Genomic DNA, 16,024 nt, shown 5'->3' on the forward strand with positions numbered 1-16,024 from the left:
TTCATTACTCCCACTGTCCTCCAGGTTGTTCATGTAGATCTTATCCATTTCTCTTTCATTGGGCGATCCCTGTGTCTTTCTGAGGGTCCTCTGGATAAGTGAGACAATTGAATAGCTTGAACTGCTTGGGAGGCATCCAGGCTGTGGGACCAGGACCTATCCTTAGTGCATAAGCTGGCTGTTTGGAACCTTAGGCTTACACAGGGACACTTTGCTCAGCCTGGAAGGAGGGGACTGGACCTGCCTATACTGAATCCACCAGGTTTAAATGAATCCCCAGGGGAGTCTTGGCCCTGGAGGAGATGAGAATGGATTGGAGGGGCTGGGGGGAAGGTGGGGGTGGTTGCGGGATGGGGGAGGACAGGGGAACCCATGGCTGATGTGTAAAATTAAAACACAAATATAATAACTAACAAAAAAATGAAAGTCAAAGAAGATATTAGAGGATGAAAAAACCTTAAAATCCTGGTTTGGCAGACTTAATGTTGTGAAAATCACTATACTAGTGAAATGGTGATACCAGCAAAATTAACCTGCAGATTTAATGCAGTACTCTTCAAAATTCTGATGTCATATTTTGAAAAAAAAAATAGTCTTATTTCACAAATAAGTGTGGGGAAACTGAGTATGAACCAACAAAAGAATGAAATTAGATACATATCTTTCAACATTTATAATTTCATAACTTTGGAATTGTTATATGAGGCTGTAAAAATTGAACCTTGCTGTGGAACAATCTTTGTACACTGTACATATGTATTGCTCTCATTTTTAATAAAAACCTGATTGGCCAATGGCTGGGCAGGATTTTCAGGGCAGAGAGAATACCGGGAAGGAGAATGGAGGCAGAGGAATTACCAGAAGATAAAACAGGAGGTGCAAGATGAAAGAGAGATAACACTACATGGCAGAATGTAGATTAATATAAATGGGCTGATTTAAGTTGTAAGAGTTAGTTTTTTATTAAGCCTGAGCTAGCAGCTAATCATTTATAATTAATATTAAGCCTCTTTATGGTTATTTGGGAGGAGCTGCCAAGACAAAGAGAAACTCCACCTACAGAACCTATTTATAAAATTGGTCCTGTAGAAGAAAACATTGTATTTTCAACCTAAGATGGTCAGTTTCAAATAATATTCAATAGTCTTCATCTGTAATATACAATATAAAATTAAATGAGCAAAACCAAAAAAAAAATGAATTGTGCTCTTCCTTATTCAATTCAATACAGCAAATATGAATACTGAATCTATTAAATGTTATATCCTATATTAGATACCAATGACACTAAGACACTATAAAGTATGGCAGGTAAGATCAAGCATTATAGTCAGATTTTCAGTCCTGCAATATAACCTCTAAGTACATCTTTCTCAGCAAGTAATTTAATCTCAGATTCATGTGGCAGTTAGGTTTCTTTCACACAAGATAATTACTTTACCAAGAGAAAAAGGCTTATTTAACCAAGTTTTGGAGTTACCAGTCCCAAACTGGAAAACCCCATGAATTTGGACAACTGAAGAGGGAGCCAATTAGCAACAGGGTTTTGGGGAAAACAGGTGGAGAAGTAGACTCCTCACATATAGCCAGGAAGCAATGGAGACAGAGAAAGAAACAAAGGTTCTTCAATTCCTTACTAAGGTGCCCTAATGCCCTACAGGATTTCCATGTACTACAAGTATGCACCGCTCTGCAGACCAAGTCTTTAACATACAGGCTTCTGGGGGATAGTCAACCACAGCACAGCACATCTATACCATAGAGATCCTTCCAAGATTTGAGGAAAACAATGTATATAAAATTTCAACTACTCAGTATATAGTATGTGTTTGTACTGTTATAGCAAGTATTTTAAGAGATATAGCTCCTAAGTTAAATAATTTTATATCCTCATGAAGGAAATATCAAATAGGAAAATATTTGTACAAAATTAGATCATGAATACTGATTTCATTAACATGTAAAAGGTTATGTAAAGCAATAGTAAAATTTAAATGAGCTGACATTAATATAAAATGGGAAGAAAATAACTCCTTAACACCAACAAACATATGATCTAACAGAAATATCACCTTGTGAGTTTAGACATCACTTCTCTAATTGAACAGCTTCAGAGTAGGCAAAGAAACAAAACTTTCAAGTTCAGAAATGAGTAAAAAAAAAAAAAATGAAGTGCCTGGATATTTGAATTGTCCAAAGTAACTTTTTCTTCAACAGATAACTCACCCCATGGTCTCACTCTGCTCTCATTATCCACCAGTACTCCTGTTATTTGTAATGCTCTGTGGCAGGGCCTCAGGGAAGAGGTGAATATTTTGCAGATCCTATGAGACCTTAATCCATGCCCGTAACCCTTTCCAAAATAACCAATCTGAGCTTCATTATGTATCTGCTCCAACAACTTTAGTGTATTTTTCACTGCTTCCTACACACACACACACACACACACACACACACACACACACACACAAACACATTTATAATTTTTATTTTCTTTTTTATACTTTTTGTTTCCTGTAAGATTATGTATTATTTTCATAATAATAAAAACCTATGTAGAAACTGGAATTGATGAGCTCTCAGCTGTCTTTGCATTTCATGATCTTCATAATACGCTAATACACATAAATTTAATAAAATAATTTCAATCCTATGCCAGGGCAACTGGTAAACTCACCCAAAATGCCATTGTTTATGTACATATTTCCAAGAATATGATTAAAGAATATGAAATAAGAGAATAAAAAATACACAGCAGAGCCAGGTGTGGTGGCACACATCTACAGCCCCAGCATGCAGGAAGCTATGAAAGAGGACCAGGAATTGAGGGCCAGTCTAGGCTCCATAAAGAAGGTCTACATAAGACCCTGTTTCAAACAAAACAAAACAGAAGCATGACAGAAGCAAAGAGAAATGAGTAACACACACACACACACACACACACACACACACACACACACACTCAACACACAGACAGAAGGCTAAGTGTCTCCTAAACCAATCAAAATAAGAACACAGATACCTTTCAGCTAAATCTTATTATGGTGGGAGGATATATGCTAAACAGTGTCTTCCAGAATCTTCTACCACAAATACATATAAAGATAGAGAAGAGGGGGAAGAAGATGTCTATAAATCATTATGAAATAGCTGGAGAATATCCAGAAGTAAAAGAAAAGGACTGCCAACAGCATTCTATTCTACTTCCTTGAAAGTGTTCACAGTGAAGGGCCATGTGAAGGTACACCAACCACAAAAAGACTGTTGTTTTAATGCAGAGTAGGGCTGAGATAGAAAATAGCTCAGGGTTAGGGTAGCTATTATGTGTGTCTTATTTAAGGTTACTATTGTTGTGATAAAACACCATGGCTAGAGGTAACTTGAGGAAGAAAGGGTTTAGTTGGCTTACCCCTCCACATCACCATTTACCAGTAAAGGAAGTCAGGGCAGGAACTCAAACAGGACAGGAACCTAGAGGCAGGAACTGATGCAGAGGCCATGGAAAAGAGCTGCTTACTGGCTTGTTTTCTTATAGAACCCAGGAGCACCAGCCCAGAGATGGCCCCACCCACAATGAGCTGGTTGGCCCCTTCCCCATCAATCACTAATTAAGAAAATGCCCTATGGGCTTGCCTACAGCCAGATGTTATGAAGGCATTTTCTCAATTGAGGGTCCCTCCTCTCAGGTGACTTTAGCATCTGTGAAGTTGACATAAAACCAGCCAGCACAATGTGTATAGGGAGGACAACCATATAGTTTAAAAGGCAAGGAAATACATTTTTAAATTACAGCTTATGAAGTATGAGCCAAATGAGTGGGAAGGTAGATGATTTTTGTTCCATGACTAGATGATGTACCTTTGAAAAAAAAAGTTTGTGCTTTGGTTTCTATCACGAAATTGTCTGGAAGTGATGTGTGCTGAGGTCTAAACTCTACAAACAAACTAGCACCTGCTCCTGCAATGTGCAGCAGAAATACTTCTCTTTTGTTCTATACATTAATAGGGTGGAAGTAGAGCCATGGTTAGTGCCTCCAGCCCACGGCTACTCACACAGAAGTTACAGAAAGCTTTCCACACAGTGAGCCCAAATCATCTGAACACCTGTCAAGAAGGCTCTGCAATTCTAGGGACAAGGAAAGCACCTGAATGGAGTTTAAAGACTTCCTGGTGGCTTAAACATCTTAGAAAGTCATAAACATGTGTGCAGGTTTTGTTTGATCTTGAGAAGCAAAGCACACAATTGAGAAGCAAGATTCTTTTTAGGCAAACTTGTGGACTTTTTAAGTGTCCTTAGTGTATGTACCCTTGCCTTTGGCATCATTATTTATAGCATATAACAATGACTATTTCACTGAGCCCAAGATGCCCCTAAAGCAAAGTCTAAAAAATGGTTAGAAATGAACTTAAGGAATGCAAATAAGGGACTGGAAAAAGTGAAATACAGGAGAGATTGGTCAAAATAGGGGGCATCATTTGAAATGGTCCTGTGGCAATAAAGACACTGTGAGAAGATGAAGGGAAATTTCTCCTCACCACCCCACCCCATCCCAGGAGCCTTTATTTACTGTTTTCCTCTCTCCACTTACTGGTTGCCACAGGGATATCAAATCTCACAATCTCAGATGAGCTCCCCCCACGCAGCCCCCAAGTAGCTCATGACTCCTGGTCCTCAGTGCTAGGAACGCCCTGGAAAGAAGGTGAATACTCCATTATGAAGCTGAAAGAAACAACATGGCTGAGTGTGGCTAGGGAGAGAGGTGGCCAAAAGGAATCAGCAAGTGATAGCAGTCCACTCCTCTAAGACTTCCCGAGGTGTTTCTAAAACTCTCCACAAGAAATCAGTCCTTAGAGGCTTAATGGTAGCAAGAAATACTGTCCACTTGGGGTTTCCTTGAGAGCCGAGAGTTCTTTATCTAATCTAAACAAAAGCACATTATTGGGGTAGGAGTGGAAAGTATCTTCCCTAACCCGCAGGCTACCCTTCCACATTCACAATAGCATCATGAACAGAAAATTGCAATTCTGACAAAGTCCAATCACCAAATAGTTCCCTCCTGAATGTTGGGTTTTTTTTTGTTTGTTTGTTTGTTTGTTTGGTGAATAACAAGCCCTACTTCTGACCTAAAACTTCAAATATTTTCTAAGTTTATCTAGAAATTTTGGAGTTTCAGCTCTTATACTGTTTATTATCCATTTTGAGTTCATCTTTTGGTATAAGTCAGAGTGTGGCCTTTGTCACCCAGGCCCCACTGTCTCCGCATTACTTGTTGAAAACACAGCCCTTGCTGTGCCCACTGCATGCGCCTTGTTGGACACAGATGTCTGTTGAGTCTGTTCTGCATTGTGTGTCTACCTATGTGACACTAGGTTATCTTAAGAAAAGCTCCCCAAGTCTTTAGACGAGATGTGGTTACTCCCCCAACTAAGTTCTTCAGACTTGTTTGTCTTTCAATAGCCTTTTTGTTTGATATCATTTTAAAATAATTATCAGGCCTGAAGAAAAAAAGAGAACTTTTATTGGGCTTATACAGAATCTACAGGTCAATCTGGAGAGAAAAGACAGCATTGGATCTTCCAACGCATTAGACATGGTTCTCTCTGTCCATGAAGAATTTGAGGAAAACATGTGTAGGCTCTTCACCCAAGTTGCATGGATGCCGAGCACACCAACAGATGTCTCACCATCAGTCATTAAGAAAATGAAAACGAGAGGCATTTAAGACGCCATTAATGTCCACCTGGGTGGCAAAGATGAAGAAACTAAACACAGCAAGGCCAGCAAAGAAGCTGCCAGGCAGCAAGTGTCTAATACCACTGCTAAAATTGGAAGAAGCACAACAGTGAGACTACTGGAAGAGTTCCCTAAGAAGTTAAAGATGTAGCTCCTGTAATATCTAGCCACTTCTAAACATGCACTAAACAGAAATGAAAACATGCTTACATAATGACACACAGTTTATAGCAGTTTTGCTTTTCTATGTAAAAGATGTGTGTGTATGTGTGTGTGTGTGTGTGTGTGTGTGTGTGTGTGTGTGTGTGAAATGCAGATATCAACTGATCGTGGGGTGCCTAGTCTCAATTGATACAAGTACAACCGAACTCCTAAATCTCAGGAATGTCATGGAAGAGGGGATGGAAGGCTTGTATGAGCCAGAGGACCAGGATGACATCTGTAAGATTGTGTCTCTGAGAAATGACAGGGAAGCTAAACCCACAATACCTCAACAACATGGCTGCCTAAACATGGCCTGAACAGGAAGACACCAACAGACATGCTAGCATGGAAGGCAGAGATATTCCAGGGACTCAACGACCTACAGGCAACTAAGAACTGCTTAGAAAGGGTGGATAGTTTTTCCTGGAGATGAGCCCCTAATTGGTGATCAAATAGTAAGTGGCCAGCCTTGAAATAAGAGGTATTGGAAGGAGCGGACAGGGGAGGACTTAGAGGGAAGAAAGGTAAGAAGGGAAATGATTTAAGTATAGTTCATTAAAATAAAAGGTTCTAAATTGTATGTATGGTCATATGCACGTTCGTATGTGTCATGGAGGTAGTGTGCAGGTCAGAGGAGCCTTGCATGTCAGTCCTGCCCTGACCTTGTTTGACACAGGATCTCACTGTTGTTTTTCAGCCATATCTGCCAGGTTAACTGCTTGCAAGCTCCTCTTCATAGAAACACTGGGATTACAGATGCTTCCACTACATGTCCAGATTTTCTGTGTGCTCTGGGAATTTGAACTCAGATCCTGGTCCTTGCAAGGCAAGTATGTTTAGCCAGTTAGCCACTTCCCAGCCTCAGTCGAGGCAACTCCTGAAAACATCAGCGTCCACAGACAAGTGAATGACAGCGTGTGGTCTATTCATACTGCTTCACAGTAAGAGCATGAACTATGCGACATGCTGCTGCAGCAGGGGGAATCTCCAAGCAGCTATGTTAAGGAAAGAAGCCTGCCACAGAGAAGTGCCAAGAGGACACAAACAGTGACAGAAGCAGAGATGAGATGAGGACAGAAGGGACAAGATGGAGACCAAAGGGGAAGGACAAAGTGTGGACACAGTAGAAATGCCAGTTACTTTCAGAATGGAGATGATATCATGGGCAAGTATTTGTCAAAACTCACCCAAATGTACACTTCTAGTTTGTCAATTATAGCTCAATAAACCAGTTCATGAAATACTCTCTGTGATCTCTGGACAGTAACACATTCAGCAGTACTCTCTGCAATGTTTTCCTTAACAATTAAAAATTTAGGCAAAAACAACAGTACTCTTTACCGCTAAGAGGAGACAAAGGAGCAATTGGTTCATACACCAATGCAGACAATGAGATCTCACCAAATTCAGAGTGCAAACACTGGAGAAGGAAGAGAGACACACACATGGGAACCAAGACCTTGGCTCTTGCCCATAGCTGTTATTAAATCATGTTAAACCAGGAAAGTACTTAAGCATTTTGTTACTTTCCTAATAACCAAAGAGAAGCAATAACAGCAGTCACGTAAGCAGATCTCAGAATTTAACATGTTCCTCTTAAGCACTAGCATTGCCACTATTTTAATAATGTTCACACAGTCCTGGAATGTGAGCTTTTGTGCTCTGATGACACTTAAATTAATAGCATCATTTTCTAGTACTTGCAACAGGTGCTTCTCATTCTGATTTTTTTATTTTTCTCTACAATACTTGCAGATAAACCCTATAATAACCATTTTTATCTTTATCAATGGGAGATTCAAATAAGACTTACATAGAATGTAAAAACATGAAGAGATTAAACTTCAGAAATGTAATTTTAATATTTACTGCTATATTTCAATAAGTTATCTCTAAATAAATCCACATATCTAATTCATTTGATTTTACCTGCATTTCCAATGATGTCCTCACATGCATCTCTAGTTATATGTGTGACCGGATCTATCCCACCCCATGATGTTCCTGTTAAGCAAATCCATGAAGTACTTGCTGTCTCTCTTGTGCTGATATTATTTCAACTGCAATTGACCATCTCAAGTATTTGCTCCTGTTTTCCATTTATGGGAAGAGCTACTGGGGATAAATGAAGCAGTCACCTCATGTTTCACAGGACAGCTGCAGTAATTTTACTGAGAAAGAAAAAGTCTGTCAAGCTCATGGTGAAAATAAGTAGGCATTTTTAATATTGTCCTTAGCTATCCTATGTTTTATACTATTTAAAAAAAATTCAAGTCAATTGGTTAAAAATTAAGCCCATCTATCTTTTTGTCTGTGTGTTTGTGACATGTGTAGTATATGTACATGTCTGTTTTTGTGTGTGTATGATATGCAGTGTGTGTGTATGTGCACATATGTCTGCACACACGTGGAAGCCAGAGAGCAGCACCAGGTATCCTGCATCATCTTCCTCCCCTTATTTTTTGACTCAGTCTTTCACTGCACTTGGAGCTCCTAGATTCAGCTAGACTAGCTGGCCAGCAAGATCTAAGGGTCTGCCTGTCTCTGCCTCAAAGCATTAGCATTATGGACAAGTGCCACCATGTATAAATTTAGACATGGTGCTGGGAATCCAAACAGCCCCTCAGGCTTGTGCAATGGGCATTACCAATGGAATCCCTTCCATGGACCAGTCTAACTTTTCATTATATAGTATCAATACCCTGACAAAGAAAAAGCTAGCTATATGGAACTTTTTCTCATGCACACCAAACATATACTAACAAAAACTGAAAGTAAGGACTAATAGAAAGAACAGCAGTGTATGCTGGCTGCTATGTCCCATAGTCTGAGATAGGAACTAACTGCAGGGACATCACTTTAAAACACACACTCTTCTGATGCCTCTTCTGTCTCCTCCTCCAGCTCTGCTTCCCTCTGTCAGCCTACTGAGCTAGGGGCTTTTAATATTCACTTTCTATCTGCCTAAAAATGGGTGGGGAGGTATTTCCTAGCAGGAAGAACTAGTGTCTCTCATACATTTCGTAACTGATCACCATTCTGTTTCCAACCTGCTAGATTTTAATCTATGAACTGAATGTTTATTTTCCAGAAGGATGTATTAAGGTGCTTTCAGGAAACACTCCCCTCACCCCCCCCCACAGCACAGCACACACACACACACACACACACACACACACACACACACACACACATCACACTGAGTGTGTGTGCACAAATGCTACAGTGCACAGGTGGAGGTCAGGGAACACCTCCTTCCAGTCAAGTTTGTCCTTTAACTCCATGAGTCCTGGAGACTGAACTCGGGGGCCAACTCACCAGGTTTGGTGACAAGCATGCTAATCTGCTGAGTCATATCTCTGGTCCCCAAAGAATGTTTTACAATATGAAAATACTCCTATGCATAAGTACACTAATACCCACCCACTAGAAATTAGTCCCAGGTTGAGGGAAAGAATAGAGTGGGGGGTGGCACCTAATATAAGGAGAGTACAATGATAAGACATATATGAAAATATTATTATGAAAATCATTCTTTTGTATGCCCACTAAAAAATAATTTATGGAAGAACAAATAGATAGAGAATATGAACTTACCAGAAAGGATGATGGAGAATGTTAATATAACATATGTTCTTCAATGTTATTAGCTAAAATAATTTCTTTTCATCCAACAGTGAAATATTTAAAACAATATGATAGATTATTTTCTTTAACTTGAGGCACCTGCTATGCATGAATATTTTATCAATTTATGCTAAAGATTAAATATTAGTTTAAATAAAAGCAATATGTTAGCCAATAAAAAAACAGGACATTCATTTTTTGTCCATGTGTTTAGTCATCTTTCCCAGCCACACAGCTCACTGAGAGTGCGGCATTTCTTATCACTCATCCTTGTTTTGTTGTGGAACATCATACAATTCTTGAGAACTCGAGAATCTTTAAGATAAATGTAACAACATATACACTATTGCTAGATGGATATATAATACACGTAAACATGAAAGATACTTTTTTTTCCCCTCTGAGTTCTATGTTAAGAGCTCATTAAGGTAAAACATTTTACATTTGTGTCACATTTTACAATTCCAAAGGACTTTTGTTCATAATCCCAATCTATGATTTTTGTGTCATATGCAGTCTATGACACAAACATTATTTCTCTCTTTTTATAAAATTAAATAGTTTATACAATGCCATACATGTACCCAGACAGGATTGGTCCTGCCTTTTAGATTTTGTTTTCTCTTTTCCTATGCTACTCTGACCCCCCCAAAAAAATAAATTATGAAGGTTACTATGAAGATCTGTAATTCAGTCAAACTTAATAACAGGATCAGGTAGATCATTTCAAATGTGCCTTAAGGTGGGCGGAGGCTCATCTGATAAACATCCTGTCCCATATATAAGACTCTGTGGGTATTTCATTCACAGAAAACTTTTATTATTGCATAGAAGAATCTCATGTGCACTGATTCCAATTTTTCTACTAAGCTTAAGCTAACTTTGATAATCTTGGAAATCAATAGCAATCAAACTTGTATCTTTTCCTTTCTATGAAAGTAACTGTTTGAGAGACAAAGACATCCCTCCATCTGTCCACTAAAGTCACCTACTCATATATATCATGGGTCTCTTGGGGACAGTGTTAAATGAGGTTATACAATTTGGAAAAGTAAGATAAACATTAACTCTGTGGGGGGAAAAAAACAAGGTGACAAATGAAAAAATACTGACATCCAACCACTCATTGCTTATCTCTGCATAGTATATAATTCATGATCAAAACACTGAATATTAACATCAAATTTATAAGCAGTTATCTGGTGAAGATCAAGGCACTACAAAATACACATGCTTTGAGGGTGCAGGTAGGTTAAAAATAAACAGACAACTTGCTTTTCACAGTATAAAATTACAGGTAATGCCTTAAAAAAGATTGTACTATACATACGTGAACATATAATACCATAAATTACATACTTCCCCTGTTTGAATTCCAAATGTTCCCCCAAAGGTCAGTGTATTAAAGGCTTTCATAATGTCTCCAGAATGGTAGCACTGCACAGCAGTTGACATTCTAAAGAGGCTGGGCCTGGAGAAAGGCCTTAGGCCACTGAGAGTCACTATTGGACAGGGGTAGACCCAGGACCCTTCTTTTTCTCATTTTTGCTAAGCTATACATTCCCATTAAGATGAGTTACCTCTATACCAGACACCTAAGTATACCAGATACCAAAAGCAATGGATCACTACTGGAGCACAGACTCTTATTTCCAAAACTGAAGTCAAAACAAGAATTACCTCAGGTATTCTCCATTCCAGTGATAGAAAAACTGCGTAACTCAAATGCTAAAAGGATATGCTAATAGCTTAAAGGGGCTGACACTGAAGAAAGTGGAGCAAGTGGAAAAGAAGGCAGGAAATGCTACTTTATCTAAAATAAAAAAAAAAATTAAACTATACCTTGAATTCTAACTCAAACTATGTTCAAGTGTAACTTTTATTTTGATAGAAAATTAAAGTAATAAATAGGCTACCCACATGTGGTGATATTTTGTTTGGTGCTCTCACAAATAAAGCTTGCTGGAGATCAGGCCAGGCAGTGGTGGCACACGCCTTTAATCCTAGCACTTGGGAGGAGGAAACAGGAAGTGACATGGCTGGGAGGAGAGAGGAAGTGATAAGGCAGGGTCCAGGCTGAGGATTCGGTAGAGGTAAGAAGTCTCTCTAGTGGCTGGTTCCTTTACTGATCTTTCAGCATTTACCTCAATATCTGGCTCCAGGTTTTATTATTAAGACCAATTAGGATTTGTGCTACACCCACACTATGATAAGATGCAATGTCAGAGCCTGTATTTACAACTGCAACACAAATCTTTAACTACTAATGGGGAAAATAAGCAAAACAACAGAACACCTGGATTAAGAAGACCTGATGAACAAACAGGGAAGAGGTGATCATACACATAAAGTCTTCATGCCATGGACATATGCAAGCCCAACTACGAAGAAAACTCCCATGACCCTAAGGATTATTTGAATATGTATATTTTATTATTGGTATTTTAGAAATGGCAAGGCATAGTTTCACATGGTACATAATGATGTACCAGGTGACTATAATGTTCTAATTTTGCTTCTTTGCATTTTTCTTTGTTTTCATTTAAGGCACAATCCTTTTAAAATGGATATTATTGAAGAAGGAAAGCAGAGAGGCGGCTAACAGGCCCTGGAGGCCAAAAGACCCCGTGACTCCTTCCTTCACTGCACACTTTCTGTCACATTACAGAAGTAAAAAGATGCCTTTTCTTGGCTTTTATCTTTTATTTTTTTTATACTACCAATGACAAAAATAATATGCCAAAAAAGCAAAAGCATATATAACTTACTAATTTATGAGTAAAGAAGACTCTGGTTCTGTGAATTTTCTGACCCAGGCAACCTAGGAAGGAACGCTGGAAGGATTGAAGACCTGCACCCAACTCCCGCGGTTCTTAGAGCAGATAGCCGTGCTCTGGGCTTTGCTGAAGTTGGGTTTCTCTACAAAATGTATTTCCCTGAACATCTGTGAAAATGAAAAGTTCCTGTATGTAGAACTGAGGCAAAAGGCAGCCAAGAAACTTGTATGAAATTATACCATTTAAGAGCCAAGCATAGAAGCTTGCCACTGACTGACAACTTATACTCAGGAGACTGGGGCAGACGGCTTGCTCTAAGTTTCAGGACCCCTGGAGCCACATAATGAGTTCCAAGACAGCCTGGGCTATCCTGTGCAGCCAGTCTCAAAAAAAAAAAAAAAAAAAAAAAAAAAGAGTCAAAACAATGGTGAAGTGTAAACCAGAGTGAAGTGAGGCTGCCCAATTGTGGGTCTGCAGCGTTGAGGAAAATCCTGAGTTCCCTGCTGATCAATGGGACTCGTCAGTAATTACACTCTTCAGTCATCACAAGATGGCCTGCCAGAGGCTCCCACTAGTGACACTCTTCTTGATCCATGGCACTGTCCCAGGAGGATCAGATTTCTCCATGGCAGGAAATATACAAGCCACTGCTCATTGTATGTGATCAAATTAAATTTCCCAACTGTCTGTGACAAGGCTACTTCCTCAAATCTGCACTTAATATCACACTTTCCAGGTAGAAATCAGCTATTTTTGATTAGTCTGTGACCTGGAATTAGCTGAAATCTGAGATTAGCACACTCAGTTGACAATATTGACATGTATGGCATGTGTGTAAAAATCTTAAAAGTAACATATTTCATAGCACATGTGGGATAAGAGAGATAAAAATCACGAGCTGTTCTTAGACTCTACACTAGAATCTGCAAGGAGGATGTACTGAGCAAACATAATGAGCGAGAGAAGAGATCCAGACACTGTGTTTCTCTGGCACACAGCATTGCAGCAAGAGCAGCAGCAGCCCTGCCCTTGCCGCTGATTCTCCCAACTCAGAACGTCCCCTCTGAGCCAGAATCCACTGGCTGTTGCTGATCATGCTGTGAGACACCTGCACCGGCTACTGGGCTTGTCATGACGCACAGAGCCTACCCTCTTCAGCTTGACACTGTGCACGTTATAATTATTCATCCAAATGAACATGTCAGAGCAGCAGCAGCAGACCTCTCATCAGGGCAAAGGAAAAATACATCAAAACATTATCAACTCAGCAGGAAGACGGGGACCATAAGGAAAATTACCCATTTTTAATATGGATGCCACAAAGCCATGTCTGTTATGTTACAAAAAGAAAGGAAAATAAAGATCTTCCCAGTTCAAAGTCCAGGAACACTGAAGCCAGAGAAGAAATGTACAGAAGTAGACAAAGACTTTGTAAGATCAGTTATGTGGACTCTATATACAGTATTTTAAATACAACTTTATTACTAGACTACAACAGTAACATTTGTTTGCTTAAGAATCAAACTGTTTAGAAATAAAGAAGGAAAGAAAAAACCTAAACTTGTAAGAGCAGGACGGCCCAGCCAGTCTGTGAAAAAGGACCACACACAATGTCACGTCACCCCGCATCTTACTTTGCAGAAACAAGTTCGTATTGCCCACATTCTAAATGTTGAAGAGAATCAGAGTTCATATTCTATCACAAAAAATAGGTCGATACTTATATGCAAATAAAAACTTTTTGAAAATTTCAAAATTTTAATTTATATGTATTATATTAAAAAAACTGAAATTACCTCGGACTGATACAAAAGAAGACATGTCCAAACTGCATGTATAATGTAGACAAGAGTAAGTTTAGATTGTTCTATAATACTTGAATATGAACAAATTATAACTGTTAGAACAAACTATGAAGTTTATATCTTTTCAGAAAAAAAGGTATAGATTTTCCTTGACATACAAAAAAATCAAAACTGTTCAAACTAATATACATGACCACTCTGAAAATTTGGCATATAAACATAAAACATATATAAAACATAATACACAGAGTTCAAACAGATGCTATGAAAAGATGTTCCTATTCTGTGTAACCAGGAAAGCACTGGTATAAAAACAGTATGAGAGATGCATGCATATCTTCTAAAAAGACTTCTAACAGGCAAAGACTATGAACACAGCAATGATTATCAACTCTTGGTAAGAATTAAGAGGCAGACTGCGATCAAAATAAAATATGGTAATGTAAGAATTACTATGTGTGCCTTGATATAAGTACAGACTTATACAACCAATTTGGGAAGGCAAGCTGGCAGGGTTTAGTAACCTCAAAAAGGCATATTCCATATAACAGTTATAGGAATAATCCATACCGAAATCCTCATACATATGCACTGGGAAGTACATAGAAGTGTTGTATTGCAGGCTGATAATAAGAAACTGGATATATTTACCAACAGAGCAGTGAATAAATTAACTGACTGATGGAGATAAGAACATATAGCATAAATGAGTAAACTGACACCCAGAGATAAGTGTAGAGAAGTCAACTAAATAATACTGATTTAAATCCCTTACACTTCAAATATAGCATAAGATAGCAAGGATAGTGTACTCAGAATTGAAGGGAAAGAGAGTCCTATTTAGAAAACTAAAGAGCACAGAAGAAATGAGGCCCAGAAGAAGGAGCAGGCCCAATGTGGTTCCAAGAACATTTTATTTCTAATAGAGAGGAGCACACTAGATACACATCTAAAGCAAAGGTGACAAGATAACATCTGTCCAGTGTGAGCTGTGGGTTAAAAGGAGTCCTCATTTTTCTAGAACTGTAAGAAGATTAATATATCTACAAATATTAAAAATATTACATTCCATTTACTACTAATTAATCCTGTTTGCTTGGAGCTATTACAAAAAGAAATTTTCAACAGTCAAGTCTAAAGCTCTAATGGAATAATATTACATTAACTGCACACTCACAAGCCCAAGGCTCCAAGCTTGTGTAAAGCAAGAACACCAAATTTAAGATAAACCATTCCCAAGCAGTTTCCAGTCTAGCAGTCCAAACCAATTTTGGTGTCACACATACTCTTCATGACATTTCAGGGAAACTTACACAGTACCCACAATAAAAAGAAAACTAAGAAATTCATCACAAGATAAATATTAAAGTGTGAATTCTACGTAGCATCTTGGAAAGAGTCATGCAATTCAGATGCAGTGTTTTCTCACGACCTTAAAGAAGTTTAACTGAAAGATGAGGCTTTCAGGGTTAAATGACAAAGATGTTTCTAAAGAAAAAAAGTAATACAATTTGTAGGCAAATGAACTGTTGAAAAGAAAATATTATTTTTATAAATTTATAAGCTACATCTAGTACCAAAAGAAAATAACAGACATTTTCCGTTTTATCAGATTGCAATAGAGGAAATGGGATTTGCTGTTGTTGTTTATGAAGAAGAAAATGAGAAAAATAAATATGATGTAAAATATCTGATTAATTATTCAAATCCTCATATAAACCTAAGTCCTCTTAAGCATTATAAAATTAACTTATGGACAGGTGAGATGGCTTAGTGGGCAAAGCTTGCCACTCAAGGCTGATAACCTGAGTTCAATTCCTAGAACTCACTTAAAGATGGAAAGAACCAACCCCACAGAGTTGTACTCTGATCTCCATA

The 16,024-nt window shown here is 38.4% G+C and overlaps 1 protein-coding gene across 1 annotated transcript in view; it reads right to left on the bottom strand.

Moving 5' to 3' along the window:
* Fancl (FA complementation group L) overlaps positions 1 to 16,024 on the bottom strand; it is an 88,811-nt gene that overhangs the window by 20,349 nt on the left and 52,438 nt on the right. The gene's annotated exons all lie outside the window — the stretch shown is intronic.

Source organism: Onychomys torridus, chromosome 10 (genome assembly GCF_903995425.1).
Source record: "Onychomys torridus chromosome 10, mOncTor1.1, whole genome shotgun sequence".
Classification (NCBI taxonomy): domain Eukaryota; kingdom Metazoa; phylum Chordata; class Mammalia; order Rodentia; family Cricetidae; genus Onychomys; species Onychomys torridus.